This window comes from Mesoplodon bidens (assembly GCF_964165515.1).
Source record: "Mesoplodon bidens genome assembly, chromosome: 5".
NCBI classification, from domain to species: domain Eukaryota; kingdom Metazoa; phylum Chordata; class Mammalia; order Artiodactyla; family Ziphiidae; genus Mesoplodon; species Mesoplodon bidens.
The window spans coordinates 62,423,639-62,443,032 of record NC_138161.1 but is presented as its reverse complement, the minus strand read 5'-3'; the positions used below and the strand labels follow the sequence as shown (position 1 = coordinate 62,443,032).

General features: G+C 40.2%; 1 protein-coding gene and 1 long non-coding RNA gene across 3 annotated transcripts in view; one reads left to right on the top strand and one right to left on the bottom strand.

Moving 5' to 3' along the window:
• GAP43 (growth associated protein 43) overlaps window positions 1-19,394 on the bottom strand; it is a 93,325-nt gene that overhangs the window by 58,512 nt on the left and 15,419 nt on the right. The window lies entirely within an intron of this gene.
• Window positions 2,861-18,490, top strand: LOC308617313. Its single transcript, XR_014015855.1, has 3 exons — window positions 2,861-2,981; window positions 14,058-14,224; window positions 18,085-18,490. It is a non-coding gene; the product is annotated as an uncharacterized lncRNA (long non-coding RNA).

The window sequence follows — 19,394 nt, the reverse complement described above, 5'->3', positions numbered from 1 at the left end:
TGCAGAGTGAAGTAAGTCAGAAAGAGAAAGACAAATACCGTATGCTAACACATATATATGGAATTTAAGAAAAAAAAATGTCATGAAGAACCTAGGGGTAAGATAAGAATAAAGACACAGACCTACTAGAGAATGGACTTGAGGATATGGGGAGGGGGAAGGGTAAGCTGTGACAAAGCGAGAGAGAGGCATGGACATATATACATTACCAAACGTAAAACAGATAGCTAGTGGGAAGCAGCCGCATAGCACAGGGAGATCAGCTTGGTGCTTTGTGACCACCTAGAGGGGTGGGATAGGGAGGGTGAGAGGGAGGGAGATGCAAGAGGGAAGAGATATGGGCACATATGTATATGTATAACTGATTCACTTTGTTATAAAGCAGAAACTAACACACCATTGTAAAGCAGTTATACTCCAAAAAAGATGTAAAAAAAAAAAAAAAAAGAAAGTATGATTTCAGAGGTGCCTCTATTATGAAATTCAGAGAAATAAGAAGTGGCAGGTAAACTAGCCAAAGCCCTGAATTTGCAATCAGGAGACTAAGGTTGTAAATCCGACAGGTCCTATCCCAACTGCAACCTCATGGAAGTCTTTTCGCTTCTCTGGGCCTCAGTTTCTGTGTCTGTACACTGAGGGAGTTGACTAGGAGATTCAAGACTCAGACATTCAAAGTATCATGCAAGACGCAGACATTCAAAGTATCAAAGTCCTAATTTTGTGCAAATGTATATATGTTCCATTTTTCTATTTCCCTAAAAAAAGAAAGCATCAGAGAAGTTGACTGTGACCTAATCCTACTCTGGTATGGACAGGGTCTCCCCCATACACTTTAACCTCTACTGTCACTTACCTTTTAAAATTAGTTATATAGTGCATTGAACATATCATGAGACTAAGATCTTTCTCAAATGTGCCAGTCCCCAGAGAGAATCACCAAAGTGAGTGAGCACAGAATTTGTCTGCTGGCCAGAATCCTATGTACCAAGACTCTTGATTCTGTATAGTTCAAAATGCCTTTACTTGTATGCTCTGCGAACTAGCAAATGACCCACCTTATTAGGAAAGCAGACACCATCTTCCTTTAAGCACCTAATTCCAACCCTCGCAGAATGCAAGAGCACATCATTTATCCATTAGCAAAAAGCTGCACACCTTCCCCAAAGCCTTTGTATGAGAGAGGAAAGTCTTCTAAAGGAATGCCTTACTTGACAATTTTTAAAGCCAACTTGTCCGTCTGTATGGAAAATCTGAATAAAATCTACTGTCCTAGTTGGGGAGAAAAAAAAACAACCAAGACTGCTAAAAATAAATAAATAAAATATGCAAATCACTCATCCCATGCCACAGTTGGCTTCAACCTATTTAAACAAGAAAAAGAGGTCAGAACACAGGGAGAGAAAGCTCTAACTCCCATCAACTCCCTACCCTTATTGCTTGCAAATGGGGTGGATCTTCCTTCCTCTGCATCTCCTAAGTTCTCCCAGGTCAAGATAGAGCCAATCTTGCCCAGGGTGCTAGGTCAACAAACAGAAATTTAGAAAATTTTCGTGTCCTTGCAAATGATGCGTTTGACCAGAAACAGTGTAACCAGTCAGCCAATCTGGGCTCTATATTTACTTCTTTGTTCCTTATTCTTTATCCTATAAAAGCATCCTGCCTTCAGCCCCGTTTTGCAGGTGTCAGGGCCCTTGAGACCAGGGACTGCTGGCTTCATGAAGTGTTGAATAAAGTTTGCTTGTCTCACCTGTACTGTCTTCTTTTACCATTTTTAAACAATATTACTGAATGAACGGAAAATACATGCTGGTGCCATGTTTCCAGGCTAAGCAAAAAAGCTCACTGCGGGGTAAATTTGGCCACACCTACACAGGTCATCTCACTTCCCATCTGCTCCTTTTACCCTCCTTCGCCCCACGCCACCCAAAAGTAACTCATTTGCAATTGTCCGTGGAGCCTGTATTTCATCGTGGTAAATGGAAAGCTCAAATGAGGAGGCCTGCTTATCTTTTTTTTTTCAGTGATGAAGGATCATTGTCCCTGGCGCTGACCTTAGCTGATTTTCTCGCCTTTGTTGTACGCTAAAGACAAGGTATTCCTGTTTAGTTTCCAAAGGTCTTTTCCTGACGATACACAGAAATCTTCTTGCCCGCTGCTCCGCGTCTCCCCACCGCCTGTCCTAGAGAAACAGGTGCCAACAGCCAGAGCAAAGCTAACGTGCTTTTTGTAGCCCCCAAGCAAGGGAAAACTGGGAGGGACAGGCGTGCGACTTGCAATTGACCCAGCTTTCTCTCCTCTGCCTTCCCACCCGCTGTGTAACCTTGAGGTGACAGGGGGCTCGGTCCCTGGAAGCTCTGCGGCTGTGCTGCTGCCGGCGGGAGGTGACGCCCGCGGACGGATGAAGGCGAAGGAGGGAGCCCGCGCATCACCCGCCCCCCCGCCCCCGCCGCTGCTCTGCCACCTACAGGCCCGGGGCGCCGGCTGATGCTTTTGTTGTCCGAGTCGCTGAAAGAAGCAATTATCTCTCAACGAGAGTTTGTGAATGTTCGTTAAGATAAAACAAAACTCCCCGTGTTCCGGGGGCGCAGGAATTCTCCCCTGAGATTTGGATCGTCGCAGGAGGGGCTCCCAGGGCGGCTCTCGGGGCGGCGGGTCGGAGCCACGCCTTGCGGTCCCCCGGGTCCCAGCGGCCGGGCCACAGCCGCAGCCAGGGATGAGGGCGTAGGGAGGGGCTGACGGGTGAAACAAAGGGATGAGGTCACCCTAAAGAGAGGCCGGAGGGAACGCCTAAAGGAGGCAGAAAATGAGTCGCGAAGAGAGACTGTGGGACGGAAACTGGAGTCAAAATGCAGGGGGAGGGGCCGGGAGACAAAGGCTGAGCGGCTTGCGGAGGAGAGACCTAGCTGTCAGTCGTCAGCTGTCCGCGCTTGACAGAAAACGGGGAGACACGAATCAGAACCTGTGCTGCTTAGGGTAAATAAGTAAGTTTGCTTAAACCCTTTCCGCTGCTTCCCAGAATGCTGTGCCACAAGCTCCCATGATTTGTGTCAGTTCTGTGAATGAGATAGATAGATAGATAGATAATAGATAGATAGATAGATAATAGATAGATGATAGATAGATGATAAGATAGAAAAATGATACATAGATACATAGATGATAGATAGATGATAGATGGATGATAGATAGATGATACATAGATGATACATAGATAGATGATACATAGATAGATGATACATAGATGATGCATAGATAGATGATAGATATTAAGTCTGAGATGGTCTAAGAATGGGCTTCAAGGTGTCCCTGAATCTGAAGTAATATGCCTTGTACTTTGTTTACATGATTATTTTGCTGTTGAATGTCCACAGGTTTTCTAAGAATGTCAGAGGTATCCAATACCCAAAAAAGGTTAGATGTTGCTAGGCTTTGGAAGCACTGTGGAAAAGGAAAAAAACAAAACAAACAAACAAACAAAACACAAACACCAAAAACCCAACAAGCTTACCTAAAATGCAGATGATATCAGAGGTGAGGAATTCTGTAACACCTCCTCTCTAGGTTAATCCGATTAATACCCATCATCTAGACAGGATAAACATTTTGAAGGCAGGAGGCCAAAGGCTAGTACTATTTTATTTGAGGAAAGGCTGAAGCCTGGATCATGAAAGACCAAGGGGCGGGTTGGAGGGAAAGCTGGGAGGCAGTCTTCCAGGTGTGGGCAGGTTCGTGGAGAAAAAGAAGTACTGGCTTCGTGTATCTTTGGTTTTGTCTGGGCTGACGTTGAGGCAAGTCACCAGAGGAGAAAGCCTGTCCTTCACTACATAAGAAGAATATTAACTAATACTCTAGGGACATTCTTGTGCCAGTTTAGCTTCCCCCCCGCCCCAGTCGTAAGTTCACTGAGGGCAGGGACTTTGTTGGGTTGGCCATGTCAACATCAGTTCCTGACGTAGTTCATGGGACAGTGGGCACTCGGTAAATATTTGTGGAATAAATGAATGAATTACCAAGCGATGCACATATTCTTCTCCCTTTTTCTCAATCAACTGACCAGTAGCAAGAGGCCTGGGGTCAATTTCGCCATCTGGTGGTAACTATCGAACTGACAAAATCTCTTACCCACTGTTCCTTTCTTCTGCCTGGGGTAGGGGTGGGGATGGGGGAGGGGCGACCATACATCCAACAAGTTCTTCTCCTTAGACCTAAGCAACTCACCTCTCCTACACTTCCACTCAGGTCTTCACCTGCTCACACAAACCACTCATTTCCTCTTTAATGTCCTTTTTCTCAGTCCACCCCCTGCCCTGAGTTCACCTCCCCACAATGGTACTTCTCCGTTTGCCCAATGGGCATGGGAAATTTCCTTTTTATTCATGCCTCTTCTCATTCCTCTTGAGAATCCCAAAACGATACAAAGTTACCTAATAAACAATAGTTTTGCTGTAATTTCCATTCTGGCTACTGTTGAATGAGGCTAGCATAACACCTACAGATCAGAAAAGTGAAGTGTTTTAAGGGTGTGTGTGTGTGAAATTAGATATAAAGAACTGGTTCTATTACATTCCCAAACCCGATAACATTATTGTTTTCTCCTATGTTTTCACTGCCAGTGTACAGAATTCCAGCTACATTTGGGATCAACCTGAATTTTATAGACAGGTCTGGAAACATTAACACCATTAACACAATTTTATGTTATTTCCGTGGCAAAAGTGTCTTAAGTTTCAAGTTTATTTATTTTTGAAAAACAAGCCATTCGTAACTAAGAAATTGCTTGCTCTTCTAAGAAGCTGTTTTCTAAGAGGCTGTCCTACTAACGTACTAACACTTACTGGGAAACAGGAAAGATGGATAATGTTTCCATTATTATAAAACTGAAGTTTAGGGTAGACTAATGACTGTCTCCCAACCAAATTACAGATGAGCAGAAAAAGTGCTCATTCACCTAGACGAAGGATTTCCAACTTCAGCTTGTATATTTTACCACCAGTGTTCTTGTGTAAAGCAGATTCCATGACGCTGACTGAAGAAGTCTGGCGTAGCACTACAGAGGGCCTGAAATGCATTTTAATAAGTACCCTAGTGGGCTTAGACCACAATGAGGATGATAAGCTGAGCCACATTCCTGTTTGGGAATAGTTTCCTTGATTTTACTGAAAATGTTTATATCAAGCATCAGTCAGAATTTTCTATTCCTACCGCATTGCCTCCTGCTTTTAGAGACAGTTGGAGCTATCCCACACATATGACCAAGAATTCCTGTCTTAAATTCCAACATGCATAGACTCACTTAGCCCAACATGTGAGACCTAGGAGAAATCATCAAACCATGTTCTTTCATAACCATGGAAACCAAGGCCTAGAGAGAGAGTGATACAACCAGTGATAGAGCTGATGCTAGGCCTCCTCACCTCCTGTGTTTTCCTTTGAGTCCCTAGGGCCACAGAGAAAGGGAAGGCTGAAATTGGGACAAAGTAGATAGCTGAATTAGATCATTAGTGTCAAAAGGCACACTTTAGCCTAAGGCACTTGGCAGGTCTCTTTATTATCAGTCCATTCTGGGCCTGAAAGATTCAGATTAGCAGACTAGATTGCTCCTCTGTTACATTTCAATCATAGACACCCAGTTTGGTGCTACTGGGTAGTTTGTATGGTATCATGAAAAGCAGAAAAGCACAGCCTGGAAAAAGAAGATTACACTTTTTTTGCCCCAGAGGCAAAATTCCAAAGTTAGGCATAATGTCATGGCATATTATTGTAAACAATGTAAATGCAAATTAACTTCCAATGTTTCATCACGATTACCGATTTATAGGATACATATTGTCTTCTGAAAATTTTGGTACATGTGAAGGCACAGATAGCCTTGGTTCAGGAGAAATCTCATCCTTTAGGCATACACTGGATCTCTGTATAATGTTCTGCACACAATATATGACATAGATTAGATTTCATCTAATCTTTCTTGTTACATCCAAGGTAACATTGGCATTTAAAATAAGGAACCATTGAATTCTAGTTTTCAGGAGAGGATCAGTGACCCCTGATCCCTGCCAGAGCCTGCCGTGGTGAGTTTAAGAATATTTTGGTGTTCACAGGTCAAAGTATGATACCTTGATGCAATCTGGCCTCACTGAAGTCTTGTTATAGGTAGGATGCAGAGATCTCAAGGGTGTGTGGAGCATCAGAGTTTTTCTCATTCGATTCTCTTCTCAATACCTATCACTTGCCCGGAAGAAAACTTTAGAATCAAAGACCTTCTTGGGCTATGGAGATGTGTCCAGTATCACTAGGGATTTTTAAATGCATCAAATGATCTGCATCATTTTCTAGGTGCCCCTGGACTTTTCTGCTAGGTGTCGCACAGAAATCCCATATTTTTGAATGTAAGCACATGCAGTTACAGACACTAAAGAGACCTCCGCACAGAATGTTACAGCTGCATTGCACTGTGTACATTTCTGGAAAGTGGACTTGGCATTATTTTCCCCCAAGAAACCACCAATTTCCACATCTGTTCTTTACATCAATGGATATAATTACCATGTTGCTGTTTGTAGACACATGACCCTCTGAAGGGGCACTGGTTAAACATCTGTAAACAGGAATCAACATCATATTGTGTCTCTTTCTCAAGTAATGGGAGCAATTATTGCTGGAGGAAAAAGAAAACCATCTTTTGTCCAGTCAACATTCAGCAGTATCTGCCTTTCTGAGAGTGTGACACTGTTGAGATTGCTTTTGCCCCCAGGAAGGCAGATTTTGCTGAAGCGCTCTTTTGACTTAGGAACGAAGTGATCAAATAAAATAGGGCTTTTAAAAAAAGACTGTGAGAGAGGTGTGCTGAAGTAGTATTGGGTTTGCCCATCATTTTCTCAGAGCGTCCTGGGAAGAGCTGGGCTCTTCAGTAAGGAGAGTTTATATTTCCTAAGTCTCTTTCTCCAGAGAAGAACTTTTCAGATAAACTCTTGTAATTTGCTGTTTCATCCTCTGTAGGTGGATAAGTGGACAAGTAGGGGAATTGCTTAGGGCCATACTAAAAATGAGTATAATAGTCAGTGTTTGAAAAACTTTGTACTTTGTTCTGAGCACCAATTCTGTTTTGTACCTATGGTGGCCAACTGATAAATTAAACTAAAACCATGGAATACATGAAATATAGACTATTTTACATAAGAGAAAATCACTTCAAGCTAATGAGAGGCAACTGAAGCAAGTTTTCCAGCCTTAAGAATGGCAGAATCACTGCAGAAGCAATGCATACATTCTTATATACAGTGGATTTGGGGTAGAGGGAGGAATGGACAGGGAGAGATGGAGAGTGATATTTTCTCCTTACTATTGTTCTATATATTCTGAAAACTCTTCTTTAGGACCAATTTTTAAATTTCAAATGTTTAATGTTTGAAAAGTGAGAAATCAATCTATTTTTTCATGGGAAAGTATCTACAAAGTGGAAAGTAAATCGTTTTTCATGGGAAAATTTATTAAATATGGACAGGGCAAAAAATGTTATTTTATAATATAATAGCAACATTTCCATTTGGATAGAATTACCCAAACTCTAGGGCCAGTACAAATTCGGGGCTTCAAGGATAAGGCCCAGAGGAAGCAAGTCGCATATCTCTAAACAAGAGGTTTGAACTAGATGGTCTAGTTCTTTCCAGCTCGTTAATTCTGAGAATCTGTAAACCTAGTCCTGGGAGATACAAAAGTTTAAGTAGAGGTTACCCTTGGTAAACTAATGGCCTAAAACACAAAGTGAGAGCAGAAACTATTCCTCAAGTCTTTTTCTAACCTTTAACACTGAAAAAAACTTCCTTATGTTTTGGTCAATAAAAATTAAGAAAATGCATATTCCCTGCTGTCAGTATTCTCCCAAATGAGGTGTCAACATCCAGTTTTTGATGTTTAGCTTAGCCTTACCTCTCATTTGGGTATCTGCATAACCTAACCTAACTCTAGATTCTTCCATTTAAGTCAAAATTTTTTTGACTGGTAGCTTGCTCTATCAGAGGTTCTGAATAGCAGGACACATTCAGTGCAAACATATATAAAATTATACAGAACCCACTGTTAACAATGCTAGAGAAAATCTCTTATCAGTAAATTTATTAGCTGCCATTTTGTCTCAAGATGGTGGTCTGAACCACAATTACATCTTCATATCTACTGATTTTCATCAAAATCTGTCAACTCTTTCAAAAATGACCACAATAAGAGAGGTATATGCAAAATATTAGCAACTTAGTTGAGACATCTTAACAATAAAAATCATTTATTGAATACTGGGTAGCAAGCAGAAATATAGAGATGTAAAAAATGCAACTCTTGCCCTCAAAATATTTATGATTTATGTATGGTAACAAGAAATAAAATTAAAGAATTAAATAAATAACAAAGTAGCATAAATTCAGAGTTAAACGAGCGGTACAGCTAATACGTGCTTTAGAAATTAAGATGAGAAAATCATCACTGAGACTGGAAGAATTAACAGAAAGGGGAGAATTCAAAGGGGAAGATGGATTTTGGAGAAAGGTGATGGACTCAGTTTCAATTACAAACATTTGGAAGGGGGAATCCAACTAGATATGTAAGAAGCATTTGAGTATAGGAAATACAAACCTGGGAGATATATTTATGGAGAGATGATAGTTGAAGCTATAAAGGTGGATGGGATTTCTGATGAAAATTAGAGGTAAAAGGTCAGAAAGACTAAGGTCTTGTTCTGGGGAATATCTGCATTTAGAAGACGAAAATGGAAAGTTGATCTAGTGAAAGCCAGCCTAGACAAGGAGAGTAAGAATTGAAAAGGGCCAGCATAGAAGCCAAGAGAAGAGAGAATCAATGCCAGGAAGTGGTGTCCAGCAGAGTCCAGTTGGGTGAAAATGTTAAGTGAACGCCAAGAAAAGGACTTTGGAAATGGAAATGAAGAGGCCACTAGGGACCTCAGAGGGAGCAATTTTAGAACAGTGGGCGGGGGAGGTGGGGGGGGGGGAGGTGTGGGAGCAGGGAGGACCAAGGAGAAGTGCTTAAGAAAAGCATGGCTGGGGTAAAAATGGAGAAAATTACTATACTCTTTTGAATATATCAGTATACTAGAAGAAAGAAATAGAGAAACTAAAACCTCCCATTTCTGCTTTGGTGAATAAAATGTAGAGAAAGGAAAGAAAAAATACAATTTACATATGAAATGAGCTTAGGGTATGCTTACTCTTGTTGACAGGGTCCAATTTAATGTTGTGGCATTCAATAGTCACCCCTTCTCACCCTAGGCAACTCGTAGTAATTTTTTTTTTCCAAACAAACAAAAAAACCAATCAAACGAACAAACAAACAAAAATTTAATGAGATAATTTTCAACACCAAGCCTAACTTTTCAAAAAAAATAAAAAGAAACAGCAGCTCTTTTGTGTGTATGAGTGTGTATGTGTGTGTGTGTGTGAGACAGAGAGAGAGAAACTGAAACTTCACTTAGCAGGAAACCTAATGTTAAATTTACAGAACTCCATCACTTATGCCTATGCTTCCCTGTTGTGGGCCTCCTGACATATGAGTCCCAAATAATAAAAGGTACCGCAGTGTAACAGAATTGGATTTTACTCTCTTCCACACTTTTTATTTCCCCTTTATTCTTTATGAGGAGTGAAGCTAGATTAAGAAACTATGACTTTTTGATACATAGCAATATATCAATGTTATGGTACAAGAGGTAGTCAAGTTTAGCAAGCAGATGTCAGTTAATCTTCTCCACGTGCAGCTTTTAAATCTCTAGGGACCAAACGTCTGAAGCTTCTCATGCTGACCCTCTAGGACAGAACATGGCACAATGCACAGAACCATAAAGATCTAATGTCCCATCTGAAGTCTAGAGAGGTAGGGGAGGAGGGGGGACATAAAAGTAGAAAATGTGGGTTGGGGGAAAGAGAAAAGAAAGGGAGCCCAGAGAGAGATGGGGACACCCAGATGCCTACCTGAAGTAAGCTCTTAATGGACTGAATGGAAATTCAGTGGAAAAAATAAGTGGTTTATATCATCTAAATTCCATGTGTGCACAGGATCAGTATTGAGGTTTTCTTTTTGGTTATAGATATACCTTAATGCTTTCCCATTTATTGTGGACCTAACCAAGAACTCATGCAGGTTTATGCTGGTGTGAGTTTTATCCTCTTTCCCATGGAAATACACCTAGTGAAAGGAGCATTGTGAGGGATGTGAAGATTAAAATGGCCACAGGATGAGAGACGTTGGAGCTTCTTGCTAGCTTCCTAAATTAGACAGTGTTTTCACGATAGCTCCACCTCCCAACAAGGCACTGGCTCCCAAATTTACATGCAAAAGAATCATCAGAGGAGCTTGTAAATGAAGTCTCTCCTCCAGGAACCTTTCTTTTTAAAAGGCTCTCTAGGTGATACACAGTCAGGCGATCCATAAACCACTTGGGAACATGCTGCTTAGTGTTGCTTAGTAAACTCCCCTGAAAGTGTTTCCGTCCCCATTTTTACTCTGAGCATCTGATCAAAGTTCTTCGCCTAGGAAAAAATGGGAGGGGGTTCAGAATTTTGGCAGCATCTCCTGCATCTACACCACCCCAATTCAACAAACCTCTCATCCACTTCTGTTTCCTTTCTATTTCAAAGGGGTATCATTTTTCCACAGGGAACTCTCCTGAAATCTAAGAATTTGAACCCATCCCTTCATTGATGTGACATTTATTTCCTCCTTCAGCCTTTCAGTCTACCCTTCTCTGTGCTTTCCTCCTTTTAACACAGGTCTCTCCCTAGCTTGAAAAACCACCCTTTTCCTACAATCTCATTTCTCTTCCTCTCTTCAGTGCCAAAATTTTAAAATGCGTGGTCTCTGCCAGTTGTCTGCATTTCTTCCATCTCTATCCCTCCGAAGCCCCTGCTCTCTGACTTTCATCCTCACCACTCTACTAAATTGTCCACCCAGAGGTTATTAATAGTCATCCTACATTCAGTGGTCTATTCTCCATTCTCATCCTCGTGCATCACTCTGATTTCATAGTGTTCACCCTTCTACTTGAAGCTTTTTCCTTACTGCCTTCTCTGATTCTGATTATGTTAGTTCTTTTACTGATTTTTCTTTCTTTTAATGAAGTATCTTCTGCCATTGAAGGGAGACTAGGCTCTTCCCTCTGCTCTTCTCTTTCTAACTCTCCCTTGACTGAAGCCCATGAAGATGAATAAGCTTTCAATCTCCCTTTGAGTCACTTGCACCTGTTATCTCTCCGTCCACTTCTGAATCTTCAGCTGGTCATTTCTGGATGCCTCATTTATACTGATCATGCTGGAACTTAAAACCATCATCTTCCTGACAAACCAGCTCTTCCTTTCAAGTGTATGAATTCTGCCCAGAGTATTTCCACTCCACTATCTAAGCTGGAAATCTTACAATCATATTTTATTTCTCTACCTATCACAGGGCAAATTGGGGGGAATTGGCCTGGCTTCTAGAGTTCAGTGGGTTTGAAATGGGGTGATGGAGTTCCATGCTAAAGATGGTGTCCAAGACTAGAGAAGAGAGTAGGATTGAGAGTCCAGTGTCCAGGGGATCCCCAATCTCAGAGGCCCAGAAGGAATATTTGATAGGGTCTACCTGAAGGGGTCAGAAGCAGAAAATAAAGGTGGGATATAGAGTTAGCAATCCAAGAACTAAGGAAATGAAAGTGAAAAGCGAATAGGTCTGCAGAAGGGCCCATAGTAATTGCCTAAAACAGGGACTACTTCTGCGATGTGCCTTGTCATACTGCCTATACCACATGCCACTTGATCAGAAAAATTAGAAGGGTCACAGACCACATGTATTGACAGAGACATTTCTTCATGTCCCATAGGAACTGAAAACGGTCCATTTTTCTCAAAAGGTCTGCAATTAGTTTTACATTTCAATTCCAGTCGTGAACACCCTAGTTCAAGGCTTCTTTTGCTCATTCTTATTTTCTTTAAAAATAACCTTGTAACTTGCTTTCCTGTTTCCGGTCTCCCCATGCAATCCTGCATGCCTATGTACCATAAATATCTCTTTCATCATGTCACTCCCTTAGTCAAAAGCTGCTCATGGCACAAATTTCTTACCACAGCAGGCCATTTTTGTTTTCCTTTTTTAGCTAAGCCTCATCTCCACTCCTATTTCACCTCCTAACCCTTACCATCAAACAGTCTTCACATTCTTCAGAACCGTCTCCTCAAGGCTCCAGAAGAAGCAGCTGTGCCAGCCCACTTAGCTGGAATACTGTCTCTTCTCCCTCATCTTGAACACTCTCCCCACCCTTAAAGCCTTCATGTTCCTCTGCCTCCTCCAACGACCCCTCACTGATCTCTCACAACACCCATTTCCTTTAATTGCAGACTGCCTTGTTTTGCTATTTTCAAGAGTATTATTCTTTAGTTTGTACATAGTTCTTAAACATCAGCCTTCTTTCCCCTTCTTGATGGTGGGGTTTATATTCCCCACCCCATCACAATATGTCCCATAGTACATATTAGTAACAGAGTTAGGCCCATAGTCGGGGTTCAGGACATATGAGTTGGTTGTTTATTTTCCTGGAAAGAGATACATAACATATAAAACAGGATGAGAAAAGGCTTTCTGACACACAATATGGCACCAAATTGCAAATAGTTCTCAGTGGAGGGGTCTCTTGTGGTTGAGATCTTTCCTGATTATATCTTCCCTATAAGAAGTGGCAATCTACTAATTTAGGGCACTGCAAATATTTCTGAGGGTATGTGCTTAATTCAGAATAGCTGAAGAGCTTCCCCTCTTTTGTCTTAGGTTATTTCTATTTTCTTCCATTTCTTCAGAATGATTTGAAGCATATGTGTGATCGCCCCCTCATGCTCTTTCATTAGACTTTTTCTGAATCTCCACCTATAGTCACCATCCCTGAGTCCTTGCTCCATCATCAAGACACTGTGCAAAATTAAATGCTGTAATTTTCAGGTCTTGCCCTTCAACTTCTATTCTTGACCAAACTCATGGGTTAATTGAGCCTTTCTTGGCAAAGAAAGGAAAAAAGAAGGAAGGAAGGAAAGAAGGGAGGGAGGGAGGGAGGGAGGAAGAAAGGGAGAGAGAAAGAAAGAAAGAAAAAAGAAAGAAACAAAGAAAGAAAGTCCCAGCACAGTAACAGCTAGTTGTATAAGCAAAGCAAACCTGGGAATGACAGCTTTGGAAGTTGCCTCTGTGCATATAAACAGTTGGCATAAGCAGAGACGCTCGCAGGAAGAATCTTTATAGGTCACAAATGCTGGACAGATTGGTGGCCTAGGCCATACAATCTGTTTATCTAAGGCTGACTTACCCTTGGCCCTGAGTTTCTGGACCCTGACAGTGAGGGAATATTAGAAGAATCTTAAGTCATGGTTTAAGAATAATCGTATCAAGAAGCATAATCTAATATATTTTGGTTTTAGTAACACATTTAAAAAACTTTAAGTTAGTCCACTGTTCAATTTCTTAAAATTGTTATTAAACAAAGGTTCTGACAAATGACAGTTGATCATTACCTTAGGCCCAAACTAGAAATCTCAAAAATTCCTAAAAGTCCATAGTCTGGGTTTTGTGTATATGTGTATATATTTGCATGCCATTTTATTTTTCATTTCATGGGAACTCTTAATACCTAAATTCTTGCCAAGGCCAAATGCTGAAAAGCTTCAATAAGTGTTTTTCTTGAGATATTTCAAAGCATTTGACAACTGTAGGAATTTCATTTTAACACTCTAGATTTATTCCAAAGCTTGATTTTTCTGTGCAAACAAAACTAAACTGAGCTGATGAAGCTTTATTCATTAAGAAGCAAAAGTGCTCTGAAATACATTAAGAGGTCTGGGGACACAACAGGGGACTTCCCTGGTGGTCCAGTGGCTAGGGCTCCACACTGCCACTGCAGGGGGTGTGGGTTTGATCCCAGGTCAGGGAACTAGGATCCTGCATGCCGTGTGGCAAAAAAAAAGAGGTTTGGAGATATTTTTTTGTGGCAACAAGAGAATAGAACTCATTGGTTACAAATATCCAAATTTGGTATTTAGCTCCCATCTCTGGATGAGCATGAAGAATGGCGAGGCACAGTGAAGTTTGTCAGGGATCAAGACAAAGAAGACAAAGGTGAAAGAGTTCACTAAATTAACTGTCCAGAGCTTCACGTATTCGACTTTGACTTCAAGGATTCTGCATCTGACCTTTTGAATGATGGGGGGTAAACAAAGTTTTGGTTGGGCCCTGCTACCCTTTTAAGTGAGGTTAACCTGCTTTCTCTCTATTGAGGAGTGCTATAAATGAATAGTAACAACACCCAAAATGTTGGAGATATTCCAGTGAAGGCTGAACTCCAACCTCATCATGATGTCATGGAGAAGAATTCATGCATCCTATAGAGGGGACAAGCATATGTGATTCATTTTTTCAGTCTACATCCTTTAATTTATAGTAGACACTTAATAAATGTTTCCTAATGAATAAATCAATGATTTCATAGACAAGATGACTTCTAAAATCGCTTCTAACTTGAAGATAATATGAAAGTGATAGGTGATCTATTGATAAACCAAAATAATATAGGGGCCAGCCATACATGCACCTTAAAGATGTCTCTTTGGGGAAAGAAGAAAGATTGAATGGTAGCTTTTTTAGGCTCTCTGCCTCAACGAGAATGTCAGAGGGATCCAGGCATGCTGAGGATGCCCCACATTAGCAAAGTTACCACCTCACTTCTGTCCTGGAATGAAGCCTCTGATGAAGATCAGGCTTTGAGAATGACAGGGGATTAGGTTTTGGTTCAAGATCAGGTTATAACCTCAGAACCCAGTGCCTGGCCATTGTGCCACCATTTGCTATTCTGCATTCTATTCTTTAATTCCCACAAATCAATTGTTGTCTCAGAATGTTGGAATGCCTTAAAATTTTCATTTTTATTTAAATATCCATCAGATTATAATTTACTGATGCTGAGAAAATGTAGATGCAGAATTCTAGCTGCAACTACAACCATGTGGAATCACAGCACCCTCAGTAACCACAAAGGATTTTTCTTTTTGCCTGGCAACTTAAATCTTTTCTAGAACATCTTGCTAGTTTTATCTTGGAATGTTTTTGCCACGTTGACTCTTTGAAGTTTAACCTGGAATGCAAATAAGACATGCGATGGATGTTCTATCTTATTCAGTGTTTAGAATGCCTCCTGGTGTCTGACTTATTGCTACAGGTTTGTTATCCTTTCTCAACCAGTGTTTGAACTCCTCCCACTCTCACCCATTCATCACGCTGATAGTCCTGTCCAAAGACTATCAGGTAAAATACAATAATCAGTCAAAGCCAGATGGTGCCAGTGGCAAAAGCAAGCATTTCCCCTTATGGCGCCTGCATCAAATAAATAAATAATACCATCATATTTGACAATTTAATGAGTATAAATTTACCACAGCAGGAAAATCCTCCCCAAATACTTAAACAATTAAAATGTAAAAGGAGAGATAAATAAGCATTTTTGTAGTGGTATAATGAAAGAGAATAAAAAAGGAGAGAAAGGAAGTGTAGGGTGGGGTCTGCTTTATATAGGATGATGAGAGAAGGCCTCCTTGATGAGATCTACACAGGTGAGATTTGGGCAGAGCCCTGAGGAAGTAAGGGAGCAAATCACGAGAATAAGTGTGAACAAAGCATTTCAGGCAGAAGGAACAGCAAGAGCAAAAGCCCTGAGGTTGCTGCCATAACACAGTGAAAAATATTAGTAGCTTTGGTCTGATTTCTTGAGTATAGAATTGTACCAGCCAGATTCTTACGTGCAAGCATAGAAACTAGACTGGATTCAGATAATATCAGAGCTCACATTATTGATGGGAAGGCCAGAGAACAAGGCTCAAAAAATAGGCAGGAACCAAGGAAAGCAAGCTGGATCCAAGAAACAGAGTCAAGGTGAGACCCCTGGCTGGTTAGGACATCAGTTTGTGGGTACCACAGACACCAGACCCAAATGCCACCATCTCTGAGGATAATTTATCATTGCCATTGCATCTTTACATCATTCCTTGAAGATTCAGAGTGGCTGAGTCTAGGTCTTGAGATGCTCACATTCCAGTTGCCTGGAAGCGATAAGCCTCTGTACCTTCTAAGTGTGAAGGAAGCTTAAACTTCTATTCTTATTTTATTGACCACATCTGTAAGATAGGCTAATTATATCTCTGAGTTCCAGACTCCAAGAACCCATATATATTAGTCCTAAAAACTATTGAGAGCCCAGGCTGGGCAAAATTTAAATCAGCGATATTAATATCTCATTTCTCAATTAACCAATTGTAAGTTTCTTAAACCTTAGACATGTACACACACACACACACACACACACACACACACACCCAAAACCCAGAAACTAGCCCTTGAAAAATTCCTACCAAAAAATACTTGACATGATTCCTTTAACGTAGACCCCAAATCATCATCATCAACAACATCAACAATAACAAGCAATAGCTAACATTAGTGCTCACTATATGCCAAGTATAGTTCTAAGTATTTTACATATATTAACACATTTAATCCTTAAAAATCCTCTGGCTTTGCAGTATTTAAGTCTTAATACCTATGAATGTTCTCTTATTCACAAAACTCACCCTCCAGTTCTCCAAGGCAGATTGGATATTCACATCTACACGAGAAGAAACACTAGTGCATTCCTGCAGTGGAAAACATCCCTGAACAATTAGGAAAATACACCTGAGATTAATAAAATTATCCATGAGCACACTGTAGAATACATACTTTGAAATAGACATAGAGAGGTCTACCACACTATACTGTGAGCTACTTGAGCGTAGAGAGTGTTTCTTTTTTTAAGAAAATTATTCCTATATTTCCAGTACTCTGCATAATTTCTGACTTAGTAGATGGTTAATAAATGTTTATTGAATGAATAAGTGACTTTCATATAACATTTGAGGAAAATATTGTCTCACAAAGTTAGTCCTGATAAAAAAAAAGGCTAATTGAAAAATAAGATAAATGAGTCAAAATGTGGAAAACACAAAAACTTCTAGTCTTCATTTGTGAAAGAACCCTGTCCATTTATGAACCACATAAATGTTGACTTCACAAATTTATAATACTTAGGGATATATACATCCAGAAATTGAAAGCATGATCCTCTTTTACCCCTCTGAAAGAAGTGGCACTGACATAGGAAGAAATTCCAGCTCAGCCCTTTCTGAGCCGAATACCTTAACTTCCCAACATCCGCACCATGAAGGATTGGACATAGATCAGTGTTTCCCAAATTCTGCTCCTTAGGCTTCCTCAGAGCAAAGAGGAGGGGACTGACAGGACAGAAGTCTGGGCCACCAAACTCTGCTCTGGCCAAATGGCGCCTTTTATCTATTTTATGTACTTGGAGTCTGAGAAATATCTGGGATCAAAAGTTCTGTGTCTCAAAAGAAGTTTAAAAAAAAACAACTAGATAATCTCTAAGATCCCTTTAGCTCTACTAATCAATGATAATTATTTCCACCAGGTATATAGTGAAAGAGAATGACAACTTTTCCCTGGGAGATTAAATAAAAAGGTAGTTAGTAGGAAGCCTTGAACAGTGCCTTGTGAAATCTGGAACAGTGACGAACCCAGGAATTAAACTTAAGCAGTGTCTAGGGGAAACAGAAAAGGACAATAAGTACAAAACATATAAATGCTCTTTCTCTTCTCTCTTTTCTCTCTCTATCTCTCTCTCTCTGTGTGTATACATATATATATGTGCAACATATACACACACACATAAACTATATGGGGGGAGAAGACTTACTAGGGAGGTTATTATAGTGATTGTAGCATGGATCCAGACGGAGAATGAGGAAAGGTCTGGAATGATTTTATAAAAGAGATGATTTTTCAACAGAATTTTTGGAGGCAGAACATAGTTTGGCAGATGGAGGAAAGAAAGCATTTCAGGTGGTGAAGATAGCACCACTTAATGTTAGGAGGCATTAAAAACTTATAGGTATAGAGAGTGTCTAGTAGATTTTGTTATCCTCTAGTCTATTAAGTCTATTCTCTAATCTTTTTGTACCAACTTAGGCCTGACCTGTTGACCACCCACTGGAATCCAAGGAAAACTCCCTTCTTAGTTCCAGAGAATTAGGCTGAAATTTTGTTTAATCAGAACAACCCAGATTTGTTGGCTATTCCTGGAGTATGATAAGGTCATTGGCAACTTAAAATTTACGTCTTCTAGAAATGGTTCCAAGGGTTCCACTAGGACAGAAGAAATGGTTCCAAGGGTTCCACCAATCCAACTTCTCCAACATTGAATACTTGCTTCTCTCATCTACTTTCTCAGCAGCCCAAACTACTCATGCATCTTCTCCACCTCCCCTGTAATTACTGAAATAAAAAATGTACAACTGAGAAAAGTGACTCATTTTTTCAGCTGAAGTCTGCTTCAGCTTGCCTTCCTTATGCTCATCCATTCCCTAAACTGGAAAATTATATTCTTTTGGTCCTTTACAAATTTGATTTTGGAGTGAGCATTACCCCAACTTATAAATGAGATTTGTTTCCAAAGTTTGTTTTGCAAGTTAGCAGCTTGAAACTTAGAATATCATTTCCTGAAGAAAGAAATCTAAAAGAGTGTTTAAGTTTCCAGCCAGACCAAAAAAAGTACTTTTAATCTCTATGTTATATAGCTTTAGTTCAAAGGGACCTAGCTACCTAATGACCATGAAACATTCTTCTGTTTTCTTGATTCTCATATATATTCTTTAAAAAGAAACAGACTACACTGAAGATTATTTCTCCCTCTCCAGAATTTCAAGGGGGAATCCATTCCTCCTCAGTTCCACTCCCCAGAAGGAATCATATTTTTGTAAGAGACATATGCTAGATGTTGTTAAGTCAGTGATTACCTGGCCATTTGTTTCTTCATTCCCCTGTAGGAAAATCTTTCCTTTTGTTTATCAGTTTGGGGATAAACAACATCAGACAGGTGGATGCTTCCATAGCACATAGACAGTCACCAGAAAAAACAACAGTTTTTTATCATAGTGCATATTTTTTTTCTAATTTGAAATTAAAGAGAGTAAAAGGAGTAAGAGAGTGTGTACATGCAACTACAAGTCATATCATTAACAAAGAGGAAGGGTGTGAAACTTCACCAGGATTCCTCTGGGAGGGGTTTCAGAAGTCACCAGTTTTAGATATTATGAAAAGTTTGAATGTTTAGCACCTAGCTTGGAAGACATATTAATGGGTTAAAAATATATAACTTTAAACTGCTATTCATCCTTAGCCCAAATCATAAGAAGTTTATAGTGTCAAGTATGGCTATCTTTCCATGTTGAAGTATCTCTCTACAAAATGGGGACTGTTATTTGCTGAAGCAACCAGCT